The sequence below is a fragment of the Oncorhynchus clarkii genome, chromosome 6, assembly GCF_045791955.1.
Source record: "Oncorhynchus clarkii lewisi isolate Uvic-CL-2024 chromosome 6, UVic_Ocla_1.0, whole genome shotgun sequence".
NCBI lineage: Eukaryota > Metazoa > Chordata > Actinopteri > Salmoniformes > Salmonidae > Oncorhynchus > Oncorhynchus clarkii.
Genome location: NC_092152.1, coordinates 27,720,154 through 27,735,967, shown reverse-complemented (window position 1 = coordinate 27,735,967; position 15,814 = coordinate 27,720,154).

The following is a 15,814-nucleotide window of genomic DNA, read 5'->3' as shown; positions in this document are numbered from 1 at the left end:
AACACGAGATTGGGTTTAAAGTGACAGTCAGGTCTCTGTTCTGTGTCAAGTCCATACTATTTTTCTTGCAGAATCCTCTCCATCAATGGGGGCACATTAACCAGCTGTAACACTAGGGGTCGCCGTGTGACTATCCCTGATCCCCGAGGCAAAAAAATCCCTTCCAACCAGACTCTTGAACACAGAACTCTTGGCGCTGCTCTGTAATGGGAAGAGAGGAGATTGATTTTAGAAAGGCTTTGACACGTTAATGATTCATTGCTATTATTATTATTTTTTAATCTCCCTGGACATTGATCTGTTCATTTCAACAATAGCACAATTCTCCAGTGTAACAGGTAACAGTTGATTCTTGCATTTTGATTCTGTAATGACCTGAGATCCAACCACCACTATCTGAGGCAGCTGTATGATCTCTTCCCCCATTGTCATGAAGACTTCCTGGAGCCATTTGATGATGGGAATTAGAGCCTCCATCGCTCAGGACTGGACACTATAGTTGGTCATAGAAAATGAAAGAAGCAATGGTGAGATTAAACACAATATTGTACGCATCAGTCTCTGTATTCCCCTACAAAAGCAAAAACGAGACCTCTTACAGATACTAGATAAGCCTGTGTACAGGACCAAGCAATAAACACGTAATAGCTTAGTGTTTATTGTTGTGATTCATAAGCTCTTGTGATGATAGCCAACACATTACATAAGAAGGGTAGTCAGAATTTGAAAGGGAAAGGAAAGGAATTCAGGCCCTAATGAGAGAAAACTGGAATCGTTTGGAGTTGACTGTTGATTTAGTGGCCACATATAGCTTGCTTGCTAGCTACTGTAGCTAGCTTTGACGATAGCATATATAGTCTAGCTAATTAGTTAAGGGATCCGCCCCCTATTCCCCCCAATTTTCGCATAAAAGGACATACCCAAATCTAACTGCCTGTAGCTCAGGCCCTGAAGCAAGGATATGCATATTCTGTGTACCATTTGACAGGAAACACTTTTAGGTTTGTGGAAATGTGAAAGGAATGTAGGAGAATATAACACAATAGATCTGGTAAAAGATAATACAAAGAAAAAAAACGTTATTTTGTAGTTTTTTTGAACCATCATCTTTGAAATGCAAGAGAAAGGTCATAATGTATTATTCCAGCCCAGGTGTCATTTAGATGTTGGCCACTAGATGGCAGCAATGTATGTGCAAAGTTGTAGACTTATCCAATGAATCATTGCATTTCTGTTCAAAATGCTGTATCAAGACTGCCCAAATGTGCCTAATTTCTTTAATAACTTTTCATGTTCAAAATTGTGCACTCTCCTCAAACAATAGCATTGTATTATTTCACTGTAATAGCTACTGTAAATTGGAGAGTGCAGTTAGATTAACAAGAATTTAAGCTTTCTGCAAATATCAGATATGTCTATGTCCTGGGAAATGTTCTTGTTACTTACAACTTCATGCTAATCGCATTAGCCTACGTTAGCTCAACCGTCCAGTGGAAGGGACACCGATCCTTAACCCAGCTTGCTTGTGAACCTTTGTGACCCTATCATGCAATAATGTAACATTAGGCCTCATTTCACAAACTAGACAGATTTTAAGCATGGCCAAGTCTGCATATCTTTCGCAACATGATTTTGCTATGAAGGGGAACAAACAAAGATGCTGCTGGACGGACGTCCTACTAGCTTAGCCGAATCAGGCCAAGATGCTCTGTCATGAGGAAGCAAGGAAAGTGGCTAGCTAGCTGTTTCCTTACCGGAGGAGAACACGGTGAAGGCTTTCCTCCAAATCCAAGAACGTTCTACTTCATACTGTAATGATAACTACAGCAACTGAAGTTGTGTATTATCTGTCTGCATTTTTAGCGACAACAAACCGGTTTGTATTCAAGGAGTGATGGAAAATTGGGTGTTCTCGCGTCATTTTAAAAAGAGGTGATTGGTCATACAACGTGATTCGTATACATTTATTTAATTTATTTTTGAAGGGGTGGATCAGCTTAATATTGCGGAAAGAATGTTGCTTCCATCAATGTAATTGTCTGCATCATTTCCAATCCCCCATATATTTTTGGGGTAAATATATATATCCATACACACATGTATACATATATACATACACATACCTATATTGAAATACATACTTTAAAAAAAATATATATATATTGTTACGGTTTTCTTCGGGAGAAGTAGAGTCGGACCAAAATGCAGCTGGTATTCTTGATACATATTTAATGAAGACGAAAAAACGAGCAATACAAAAACAACAAACGTAACGTGAAAACCTATACAGCCTATCTGGTGCAAACAAACACAGAGACAGGAGCAATCACCCACCAAACACTCAAAGATTATGGCTGCCTAAATATGGTTCCCAATCAGAGACAACGATAAACACCTGCCTCTGATTGAGAACCACTCCAGACAGCCATAGACTTTGCTAGAGAACCCCACTAAACCACAATCCCGATTCCTACGAAAACCCCAAGACAAAACACACCACATAAATAAACCCATGTCACACCCTGGTCTGACCAAAATAATAAAGAAAACACAAAATATAAAGACCAGGGCGTGACAAATATACCTTTATTATTATTCTCTGCAAACCCTACCACCGATCCCCCAATTGGAGTAAACTAATAAACACTTCGGCTTTTACCTTCAATTTATACATCTTATACACATTTTACAGACACAGTCTATTTTACAATAGTTCTTTTTTGTTTGTTTTTAGTCCTTCCTCTATTTCTGATGTCCATCCAGTTTGATTTCTATTTGTAACTGTGCTATTTAACAACTATTCTGAACCGATATACATTTTACAGATCCCGTATGTTTTACATTGTTAATCTTGTTATTAGTCCCACCCTTCAGTTCCATTTAACCCCTCCCATCTTTCTCTCAACATCATCCATTTCTATTTGCCATATATTTTTGAACTGTGCTGTGATGCTTCACAAAATAATTGAACCTTTCTATTCTCATGGCTTCTACAGATTGTAAATTAAAAATAAAAATTTCTGCTAAAATAATTATTATATTATTGATTGATTGACTATGGCTTTTCAAATCACCCAGTATTGCTATCTGTAGTGTTAGTTCTAGGCAAATGTTGCAATTCTTCAGCCATTCCTGGACCTGTGACCAAAAACGAGCTACATATGGTCAAAACCAAAATAAATGATCTAATGACTCTGCCTCCTCACAGCAGAATCTGCAGAGCTGGGAAGATTGTATCCCCCATATATCCCCCATATATACAGTGGGGCAAAAAAGTATTTAGTCAGCTACCAATTGTGCAAGTTCTCCTACTTAAAAAGATGAGAGAGGCCTGTAATTTTCATCATAGGTACACTTCAACTATGACAGACAAAATTCGAAAAGAAATCCAGAAAATCACATTGTAGGATTTTTAATGAATTTATTTGCAAATTATGGTGGAAAATAAGTATTTGGTCAATAACAAAAGTTTATCTCAATACTTTGTTATATACCCTTTGTTGGCAATCCCAGAGGTCAAACGTTTTCTGTAAGTCTTCACAAGGTTTTCACACACTGTTGCTGGTATTTTTGGCCCATTCCTCCATGCAGATCTCCTCTAGAGCAGTGATGTTTTGGGGCTGTTGCTGGGCAACATAGACTTTCAACTCCCTCCAAAGATTTTCTATGGGGTTGAGATCTGGCGACTGGCAAGCCCACTACAGGACCTTGAAATGCTTCTTACGAAGTCACTCCTTCATTGCTCGGGCGGTGTGTTTGGGATCATTGTCATGCTGAAAGACCCAGCCATGTTTCATCTTCAACGCCCTTGCTGATAGAAGGAGGTTTTCACTCAAAATCTCACGATACATGGCCCATTCATTCTTTCCTTTAGACGGATCAGTCGTCCTGGTCCCATTGCAGAAAAACAGCCCCAAAGCATCATGTTTCCACCCCCATGCTTCACAGTAGGTATGGCGTTCTTTGGATGCAACTCAGCATTCTTTGTCCTCCAAACACGACGAGTTGAGTTTTTACCAAAAAGTTATATTTTGGTTTCATCTGACCATATGACATTCTCCCAATCTTCTTCTGGATCATTCAAATGCTCTCTAGCAAACTTCAGACGGGCCTGGACATGTACTGGCTTAAGCAGGGGGACACGTCTGGCACTGCAGGATTTGAGTCCCTGGCGGTGTAGTGTGTTACTGATGGTAGGCTTTGTTACTTTGGTCCCAGCTCTCTGCAGGTCATTCACTAGGTAACCCCCGTGTGGTTCTGGGATTTTTGCTCACCGGGGTGAGATCTTGCGTGGAGCCCCAGATCGAAGGAGATTATCAGTGGTCTTGTATGTCTTCCATTTCCTAATAATTGCTCCCACAGTTGATTTCTTCAAACCAAGCTGCTTACCTATTGCAGATTCAGTCTTCCCAGCCTGGTGCAGGTCTACAATTCTGTTTCTGGTGTCCTTTGACAGCTCTTTGGTCTTGGCCATAGTGGAGTTTGGAGTGTGACTGTTTGAGGTTGTGGACAGGTGTCTTTTATACTGATAACAAGTTCAAACAGGTGCCATTACTACAGGTAACGAGTGGAGGACAGAGGAGCCTCTTAAAGAAGAAGTTACAGATCTGTGAGAGCCAGAAATCTTGCTTGTTTGTAGGTGACAAAATACTTATTTTCCACCATAATTTGCAAATAAATAAATTAAAAATCCTACAATGTGATTTTCTGGATTTTTTTTCTCATTTCGTCTGTCATGGTTGAAGTGTACCTATGATGAAAATTACAGGCCTCTCTCATCTTTTTAAGTGGGAGAACTTGCATAATTGGTGGCTGACTAAATACTTTTTTGCCCCACTGTATATCTCACTAGGTCAGGGTATTTAAGTCTCCATATATCCACTAATTCCAATATATCCATGACATTCATTATTTCCTTAAGTGCCTGAGGATGATAGTTTGTAGTGTGATTTCCTTTCCGGTCCATAGAGGTATTTAAGACCGTATTAAAATCTCCCACCATAATAACAGAGTCTGCTGTTGCTTGTAGAGTTGATCAATTCTTATATATATTTTCAAAGAATCTTCATCATTATTCGGACCGTATAGGTTAATAAGCCATATCTGTTTATTGTCCCAAAACATATTTAAAATAATCCATCTACCTTGAGGATCTGTTTGGACAATTTGCACATTTGGATCAAGATTACTGTTAATTAAAACCATCACCCCTTTTGAATTTCTTTGCCCATGGGAGAAATATATTTACCCCCCCCCAGTTCTTTTTCCACAAAACTTCATCTAAAATTGTTGAATGAGTTTCCTGTAAACAATAGATATTATATTCCTTCTCTTTTAGCCAGGTAAATACTGATCGTCTTTTCTTATTATCTGCTAGGCCATTACAATTGTAACTGGCTATACTTATTTCACCACTTACCATAATGAGACACAACTTTCAATTATTTTTATCAAAATGTATGTTTTTAAACGTACCATTAAAAAGTAACATGATGATTGAGTGTCTATATAGCTGTACCATGATATTTGCTTTGCTACTAAGCAAACCTCCAATTGGTCCCTACTATTCCACCCGCTAAAAGCCCTCCTCATCCTGAGTTGGGATGTCATCCCAATACCCGGCAGACCACCCCCGACCCCCTGTATCCCATAGCCCTGAACCGACTGGGATCTATCCTTTGAAAAGAGCACACAGTGCCATTTACCGAATTGAAGTAGATCAACTGCCAAATTCATTTCCATCACCCTCACCTCGATTTGTATTATATATAGCTGTGGATCATCCTCTATTGTCCCTAACATCTTTTACTCCTTCGCAACAGTTGTGGGATACACACATACACCCACACACACTCAACCCTTCCCCCCCCCCCCCACATAACCATAAGCTCACATTCTCAACAATTGCACCATTCCAGAGCCCAACTCAAGAAAGGTCTTGATTTACAAATGCACTTACAGTTGCAGCTGCATGAGAAGGCCTGTAAGACCACGCAAAAAATGGGCAGAAATTGAGAGATTTTATTAACCATTGTCACATCCTAGATGATAGAGGTCAAATGTACACCTTTTCCCTGAAACACCCACAATACGGTCACCCGTATTGACCATATTCCCAAGCATCTCTATGCAGTCAGACTTTTGATTTTGTGCCACCAGGGTCACAATAATATACCCTCTCTCTGAATGTCCGAGTGTGACCGCCTCCCCATGCGTTACTGGGGAAGCAAGGAAAGTGGTTATCTAGCGGTTTCCTTACCGGAGGAGGACACGGTGAAGGCTTTCCTCAGAATCCAAGAACGTTCTCACTTCATACTGTAATGATAACTACAGTAACTGAAGTTGTGTATTATCTACTATTTAGCGCTGTCTGCATAACTTTTTATGGCTGCAGAGGCAGTATTGAGTAGCTTGGATGAAAAGGTGCCCATTGTAAACGGCCAGCTCCTCAGTCACAGTTGCTAATATATGCATATTATCATATTGTCTGTGAGTATAACAGAACTGATTTTGCAGACGAAATCCTGAGGAAAATCAAAACATGAAGTGGCTTCTATTTTGAAAACTCCATGTTCCATAGCCTCCCTTTGCTGGATTTAAAGGGATATTCAACAGATTCCTTTTCCTATCGCTTCCTCAAGGTGTCAACAGTCTTCAGACAAAGTTTCAGGCTTTTATTTTGAAAAATAAGCCAGAACGATAACATTGCGTCAAGTGGTCACATGAGTTTTGCTCGCGCAACAGAATACCTACCTTTGGATAGGTATTGCGTTCCCCTCTCCTACTGACATTTGCGGTCGATATATTACCGATTATATATTTTAAAAACAACCTGAGGAATGATTATAAAAAACGTTTGACATGTTTCTGTGGACATTATGGAAACTATTTGGAATTTTCGTCTGCGTTGTCGTGACCGCTCTTTCCTGTGGATTTCTGAACATAACGCGACAAACAAACGGAGGTATTTTGGATCTAAAAATAATCTTTATGGAACAAAAGGAACATTTATTGTGTAACTGGGAGTCTCGTGAGTGAAAACATCCGAAGATCAAAGGTAAACGATTAATTTGATTGCTTTTCTGATTTTCGTGACCGAGCTACCTGATGCTAAGTGTACTTAATGTTTTATCGTGCGATCGATAAACTTACACAAACGCTTGGATTGCTTTCGCTGTAAAGCATAATTTCAAAATCTGACATGACAGGTGGATTAACAAAAGGCTAATCTGTGTTTTCCTATATTGCACTTGTGATTTCATGAATATAAATATTTATAGTAATATTTATTGTATGTAGCGCTATGCTATTCAGCGGTTGTTGATGACACTTATCCCGATATCGGGATAGCAGCCATAACAAGTTAAGCGACAACAAACCGGTTTGTATTCAAGGAGTGATAGACAATTGGGTGTTCTCGCGTAATTTTGAGTTGATTGGTCATACAACATTTATTTCTTAGCTGATTGGTTTAAATAAAGATCTCATCATTTTTGACAACGCCCTCCACGCTTTTTTTTAAAGAGCAATTAAAAATAAAAATACATTTAAACAACGGGTGCGTTTGTAAATTCACTCTGGAGTGCCAAAGAGCGCTCTGGGCGTTCGTAAATTCAGAGCTTTGTCAGATTGTCCGTTCGTAAATTCGGAGCGTTTAGAGCGCACACTGGACGCTCTGGCGGAGGAGCAGGGTTGATCCGAGCGTTCTGACCTCTCAACGTCAGTCAAGCACCCAAGCTAACTGGCTAAAGTTAGCTACCTTGCTAGTTACAGTACTTCCAGACATAAATGAGAGAACACATCACTCTGGCCATTTTACTTGCCCTAGCAGAGCTGGTTAGGCTGTTTTCATGTTATACAGAGGGTTGGTGACTAACTGTGCTGCTGGAAACAATTTAATTAAGCTTTTTTTGCCAATGTTTACTGACACCGGCCATATTCAACTGGGTGTTGAGCTTTCGTAAACTCGTCAGTTATTCTGAGCTCAAGCACTCTGAAAATAGAGTAGATAGCCAGGGTGAATTTACGAACGCGCACTGTATAGAACAGAGTATACAAACAGTCAGGGGAATACAGACAATACATTATATATAAGACCTTGTATGGCAGTTCTATCTTTGCGGAAAATGTTATAGTTAGGGATAGAAATTTCAGGGTTTTTGGTTTTCCTAAACCAGGATTCAGACACGGCTAAGACATTCGGGTTGGCAGAATATGCTAAAGCAGTGAATAAAACAAACTTAGGGAGTAGGCTTCTAATGTTAACATGCATGAAGCCAAGGCTTTTACGGTTACAGAAGTCAACAAATGAGAGCACCTGGGGAGTAGGATTAGAGCTAGGCACTGCAGGTCCTGGATTAACCTCTACATCACCAGAGAAGAAGTAGGATAAGGGTACGGCTAAAGGCTATAAGAACTGGCCGTCTAGCACGTTCGGAACAGAGAAAAGGGAGCAGTTTTCTGGGCACAATAGCATAGATTGAAGGCATAATGTACAGACAAAGGTATGGTAAGAAGAGAGTACATTGGAGGTAAACCTAGGTAAACCTAAACCTATGAAGAGAGAGATATAGTCTCTAGAGACGTTTAAACAAGGTGATGTCATCCCATATGTGGGAGGTGGAACAACATGGTTGGTCATTTCATCTCGAGTGTTCCACTTATTCAATATTTTATATGATGTGCAGATGCAACCCAACAGGCACAAAATGTACTTGGCAGCAACTGAAGATGAAATATGAAAATATACTTCAAACAGGTAAGGCCTAATTTCATTACAAGCAATTGTGATGTTTAGCCTACCCTACCTAATTAAACAGCATTCAGTGGCTATGTTCAACATGTGATATATTTAAGTAGTTTAAGTAAACTTTTTTTCTTAGAAAATTTCACTTTCAGCCATCCCAGTATTTAATATTGTCTATTTGAAAGTAACACCTAAATGCCTTTGTACATACAAATCTCCAAATTTGTGCTTATTGGACATCCTCCATTATAGCCAATAGAACAAGTCTGAGGGTCAAAAAACAGGTGGGGGTCCACCACAACTCAGAGGCTGAAGAGATGGCCCTCAGTCAAAATAGTGGGTGACCTATTGCTGAGGCATCTCTGGAGATCTCACCCCCCCCCAGGACACAGGGCCCTACATAAGAGGTTAGTTATTGAAATTAATGATATATGTACATTCATCCTTTTGCCAGTATTACCTCAGTGATGCCCACCCATTGATCTTAGACACAACTTGGCACACTGATTTTCTTGTAGCGGTACAATTCTTTGTAGTTGACTGTTACTTTTTCAGATTCTTAGTTGTCCTTCAGACATCAATCTATTTTAAGGTGACTCAGAGTTATATATTTGAAAAATTGTGACATGGCCTGCACACTGTTGTAAAAACATGTGGGACACTTTTCTGCGTAAAGTTATAATTTAACTGTCTAATCTTCATCTTCTACCAGTTACTGGTGGTGTAATCTGTCTGGTGGCGACTTCTGCCATAGGACTTCCATGCAGTTGTAAGTACTCTTAGTACTCATTTTTCATAATGGGTTAGAGTAGAACACCAAAATTGTTCATTTTCAATACAGGAGGATGATGAAGACGCCTTGTCAGCTGCCACAGAGAGGGAAGATAGAGAGGCCTATTGGGGTTTACACCTTAAAAATAACATCTAACAGTTGATAGTGTTGTACCATAATAAAATGTGCACCTTTTTCTCTAACAGAGCAATGCTGGAAATTACAATGAAGAAGAGGGTCCATCCACCTCCAAAGCACAACTTACAGCATTAGCCCATGAATTACAATGAAACTAAGTTGAACTTGCACTGTGAAATTCAATGTAATTTATACTTGCAGGAAATAAAGACTTCATAAAAAGGCATATTGTGTCTATTTGACATGGGAGAGGTGATGGGTAAATCAGAAATGATGGTAGCATATTGTCTCTGACTGCTCTTCCATCTCGTGCGTCAGTGTGTGGTCAGGATTGTTCACTGATTGAGTAGGACATTGTTCTCCTCTAATTATGGCAATGTTGTGGAGAATCACACATGCCACAATAATGTCACATGCCCTTTTTGGGGTGACCCTGAGCCTATGAAGACACTGGAACCGGGCCAGGAGCATCCTAATGGTCATCTCTACCCTGGTTCGTATCCTGCAGTGAGCCAAGTTATGTTTCTGCGGGTCGGGATCAGGATAAGGGGTCAGCAATTAGGGCTGCCAGGGGTACCCTCTGTCACCGAGCAGGTAACCATTGAACTCTCCTATTATTTTTTATTTAACCAGGTAGGCCAGTTAAGAACAAGTTCTCATTTACAACTATGACCTGGCCAAGATAAAGCAAAGCAGTGTGACACAAACAACAACACAGAGTTACACATGGAATAAACAAACGTACCGTCAATAACACAATATAAAGGTCTATATACATGATCATTTGATTACACAGTTAACATTTTCAGTTGCAATAGACGGAAACAAAATATTGATTATAGTAGGATATATATAAACTCACCACAGGCAAATTTAGCGCTCAGTATACACTTGTGAAAAATTTGCGAGTCATGCACAGACCCAGGCCACTTACAGTAGCTTCCACGTTGCTGATGATGTGGGCTGCATCACATATGATCTTCACAGTGCAAAACAGTAATTAGCTGTATTGTGAAATATCTTTCACTTGGAATGCTAAAGACTACTATTTAGGTCTACCTGCACATTAATACTGTGGAAAGACTTCCTATTCACAATTTCCTTCATTTACTGATAGGAATATGAGTGCCATCTATGCAGCCCATCACACCTGGAAACCCTAAAATATATCAAATTAACTTATTAGTGCTTCAAGTCTCAAAGCTTCATACTAATATCAATTATTGCTTAGACTGATACCTGCAATTCTGTGGAATTATTTGATGAGTCTTGTTGGTCTGTGACTGGGGAACACCACAAAAGTAAATGTTTCAGTGCATAAGTCACATTTCTGACAGCCCGACAGACCGATGATATATAGAAAACTCCTGTTGGCAAAAAAAACGAAGTGCAACACATAATTTGTTCCAAACTGAGAGCATGTCCACAATGCGTCATATGAACGATATGAGGGCTGAGAATATTGTTCAGATGAATGATCGATTGTGCAGAAAAACGGAAACGCTCAAACAGAATCATCAGGGAATGATAAAACATCAAAGCAGGGTCTGATCACCCTCTCCCAACAGAGATTTCTGTGGAGTATTTGTGCTTCAATATCAACTGGCTCTTCAAGAAAAGGACACGCCATGTCTGACACCTGCTTCAGTCTGCAGGCTTCAGCTAAAGAGGAGAAACTCAAGGTTATTTGAAAACCTGCCAGCAAGCAGGTTAGCTTCACTGAGTATGTTGCCATAGTAACTGACTCAGAGTTAAGCTGAACTGGCTTTGTGAAACCAAAAACCCAGTTTCCTTCAACTCTGAGTCAACTAACTCTGAGTTTTCACTAACCCGCTTCCTGAAACAGGGCCCTGTTGATTAAAAAAAAAAAAACAGCAGAGGATTGTGTATAGACAGACAATCCTAATCTACCAATTTCTAATCAAAGTAGTTAGCTAGTTAATGACAAATAATTATTTGAGAGAAAACAGTTTATGTGTCGGTTAACGTTATGTGTTACGAACCCCCTTTGCTCAGCAGTCTAGGGGGGATGGAAAAGAGACCCGTAACATATCTCATGCAAATCATAACAGTGAAAAGGAACAGTGAGAACTAAAAGAAATCCACAGACAACTTAAACCTACCGTCAAACACTTTGGGTTTATTTTAAACACACGGTAATGGGGTGGTGAAAACAGGCTGAGCTGGACCGAAGGAAATAAATAATAAATATCCAAAAACCCTAAGCTAGTCTTACTTGCTTCAAGCACAGCTAGCTAACTAACCAATAAAATACAGTGGGTGGTTCGCCCAGTTCTAACTAGGATATTTAGACAATGTTTTCCTACGGGTAATGTATTTCCATGGGTGACTTGGTATCCCCTTTTCCCACCAACAAACAGTCATACACCACAACAATACATGCTCACAGGCTAACGGACAATGTGAGATGTGTGTGTGTGGGGGGGGGGGGGGGGGGGGGAGAGAGAGAGAGAGAGAGAGAGAGGAGGTCAAAGCCTGTCACACATCCCAAGCATCCTGCATAGACTTATTCTCTCATCAACACATAGCGTCTCGGAAGATGCTACTTAAGGTGATAATCCTTGGAGACTCGGGTGAGTGGAAAACTTGCAGTGTGAAGCCTGTTCATTCCAAAGTATCCTTCCCACAGATCAGTTTTACTTCTTTCATGTATAGTACAAGTCAAAAGTTTGGACACACCTACTCATTCAAGGGTTTTTCTTTATTTCTACATTGTAGAATAATAGGGAAAACATCAAAACTATGAAATAATGGAATGGAATCATGTAGTATGGAATCGTGTAGTAACCAAAAAAGTGTTAAATAAATCAAAATATATTTTACATTTGAGATTCTTCAGTAGCCACCCTTTGCTTTGGTGACAACTTTGCACACTGTTGGCATTCTCTCAACCAGTTTCATGAGGAATGCTTTTCCAACAGGGATTTCCCACATATGCTGAGCACTTGTTGGCTGTTTTCCCTTCACTCTGCGGTCTAACTCATCCCAAACCATCTCATTTGGGTTGAGGTCAGCTGATTGTGGAGGCCTGGTCATCTGATGCAGTCAAATAGCTCTTACACAGCCTGGAGGTGTGTTGGGTCATTGTCCTGTTAAAAAAATTTATACTAAATAAATCACTGACAGTGTCACCAGCAAAGCATCCCCCATACCATCGCACCTCCTCCTCCATGCTTCACGGTGGGAACCACACATGCGAAGATGATCCGTTCACCTACTCCGCATCTCACAAAGACACGGCGGTTGGAACCAAAAATCTCATCAGACCAAAGGACAGATTTCCACCGGTCTAATGTCCATTGCTCGTGTTTCTTCACTCAAGCAAGTTCTCATTGGTGTCCTTTAGTAGTTGTTTCTTTGCAGCAATTCGACCATGAAGGCCTGATTCACGTAGTCTCCTCTGAACAGTTGATGTTGAGATGTGTCTGTTACTTGAACTCTGTGAAGCATTTATTTGGACTGCAATTTCTGAGGCTGGTAACTCCTAATGAACTTGTCCTCTGCAGCAGAGGTAACTCTGGAACCTTCTTTCCTGTGGTGGTCCTCATGAGAGCCAGTTTCATCATAGGGCTTGATGAAACTTTCAAAGTTCTTGAAATGTTCCGCACTGACTGACCTTCATGTCTTAAAGTAATGATGGACTGTTGTTTCTCTTTGCTTATTTGAGCTGTTCTTGCCATAATATGGACTTGGTCTTTTACCAAATAGGGCTATCTTCTGTATAAGACCCCTACATTGTCACAACACAACTGATTGGCTCAAATGTTTTAAGAAGGAAATAAATTCCAGAAATTAACTTAACAAGGCACACTTGTTATATGAAATGCCTTCCAGGTGACAACCTCATGAATATGGTTGAGAGAAGGCCAAGTGTGCAAAGCTGTCAAGGCAATGGGTGGCTACTTTGAAGAACCTCAAATATCAAATATATTTAGATTTGCTAAAAAAGAAAATGGTCACTACATGATTCCAAATGTGTAGAAAAGAGTAAAACATAAAGAAAAACCTTGGAATGAGTAGGTGTCCAAACTTTTGACTGGTACTGTAGCTCTAAGTATAAGCAAGTGCAAGCAAACGAGCTGCGACAAATTGAGAGATGTTAGTTCAGATACATTTTGCAAGATGTTGAGGCCTTAACTTTACTCTTTTTAAAGACACTAACACAGAGAGAGAGAGAGCGAGAGAGAGCGATGCAGAGTCAGCGGTTATCCTACCATTTGACATTTTTTATTATGTGGTCTAAAAAGAAAGGAAAATCCACTTTTATAGACAATATACCGACGCACAGACAACGCATTGCGCAAACAAAACAACCCTCGCCATATCAACTGGAATTACAGGGGTCTATTACTGAACCTTTTGTTGAAAAACAATATTTGAATGGGGAGAGACTGTCAAACATGTTTACAGACCCAACAACACTATATAGTATCCCCTCCCCGTGAAAAAAAGCACACACTAATTATAATACAAATAGTAAGCAAAACAATGAAATGCACCATTCTAACATCGCATAAAATGATGAATGAGATGGACCTATATAAGCAATATAACAATGGAGGTGTACAAACGATGGCATAAGGGAACGATGAGCGGTTGAGAGGCAAGCTGTAATTTCGATTAAGACATCAGCAAGCTGATGCGGACGAGCCTAATGTATATGCCTATTCGTTGGCCACTTTTCAAATTGACAGCGACAGAATTCAGAACATGGGCCGTTTTTACAGTATTCTCTCAGTACACCAAGTCAGAACCGCAGGATAAATAACAGGGGCACATAAGCAGACAATGAAAGCTCTTACAATATTCAATGATTACATTTCTCTAACAGCTATAGGCTACATGTGCACCACCAAGTCAGAACAGTAGGCTAAGTTCTGAGGGGGAGAGGATTTGTAGCTCAATTGGTAGAGTATGGCACTAGTAACGGCAGGGTAGGGTTCGATTCCCGGGACCACCCATATATTGAGATGGACAAAATTCTTAGGGTGAGACACATAGGCTACTAACAGCTTACTACACAACATACACTTAGTATTACTTTCTTAGCTAGAGTATACATATCTCCCTGGCATATTACATCACTTATGCAGCAGCATACAATAAATATTTTTGGACTCACTGTTGTTGTCCTGTGCTCACTTGTACAGGAAGATGGCATGGTGGTCCACCTTGTAGACAAACTTGTGACACAGCCCTGCAGTGCTGTCTCACAATTGCCACTCAATTTAATGTGTGCTATAATTTTGGCACGCACGTACCTATTCTCCTTTGTTTATTGGTTGTGAAGGTCGGGGCGTGTCTATACGCAGTGTCTAGCTGAGCCACAATTTTCCCCAGTAATCCTAGTTTAAAGGCCCTGAACAGCCATTCTGAAAAGTACTTTTTCTCTCATGGCTAACTATCAGGAAGTTTGAAAAGACAGGCTGAGTGGCCCGGAAGCTTATATTAATGAGTTGACTGACGGCTCTTTCAAACGTCTATGTCAAGCAACATGGATGCACTCAAAGAAACCAAGTTTGTATTCTGCTGTATTAACTCAAGTAATTTTTTCTCAAAGCTGACCTGTTTTGCATACCCTACCATGAGACATCCATGTCTTCATCACTGGAAAAGATAAATGGTTGAGTTTGATAAAATTAACAAATAGGGTTGTCAAACTATTAAAACATATCTTGAATAAAACATTAAAATAAACTGTTTACATTATTTTACCTTTAACGTCTAAAAACATGAACGCTTTCGCGTCTGTATTAGCTTAGACCCTATTTGACATAACCTGAGGTATTTGTGTTGTGCCCGCCATCGGCTGAGAGACGGCATACTCTTGAATACAGTGTGGGTCTCATTTCAATCATAGACTGTACATATCCCTTCAGACCATTGCAATTTAGCTGGTACATCATTTACATTTTCACTTCCAATTACTACCATAATGATGGCTGTCGGTCAAACCCACAAATGTGAATGTATATTTGATGTATTATTTCAAAAAGTTTTCTTTGTAAGATTGAAGTATAATTTAAAACTACTAATATTCCCATTCAAGTCAAAATGTTCTGATGTGTGGACCTCCAAACATGTTTGCGCTACCTTTTAAATTTTATTCCCATTTCAGTACATTTATCAGCCAAAAC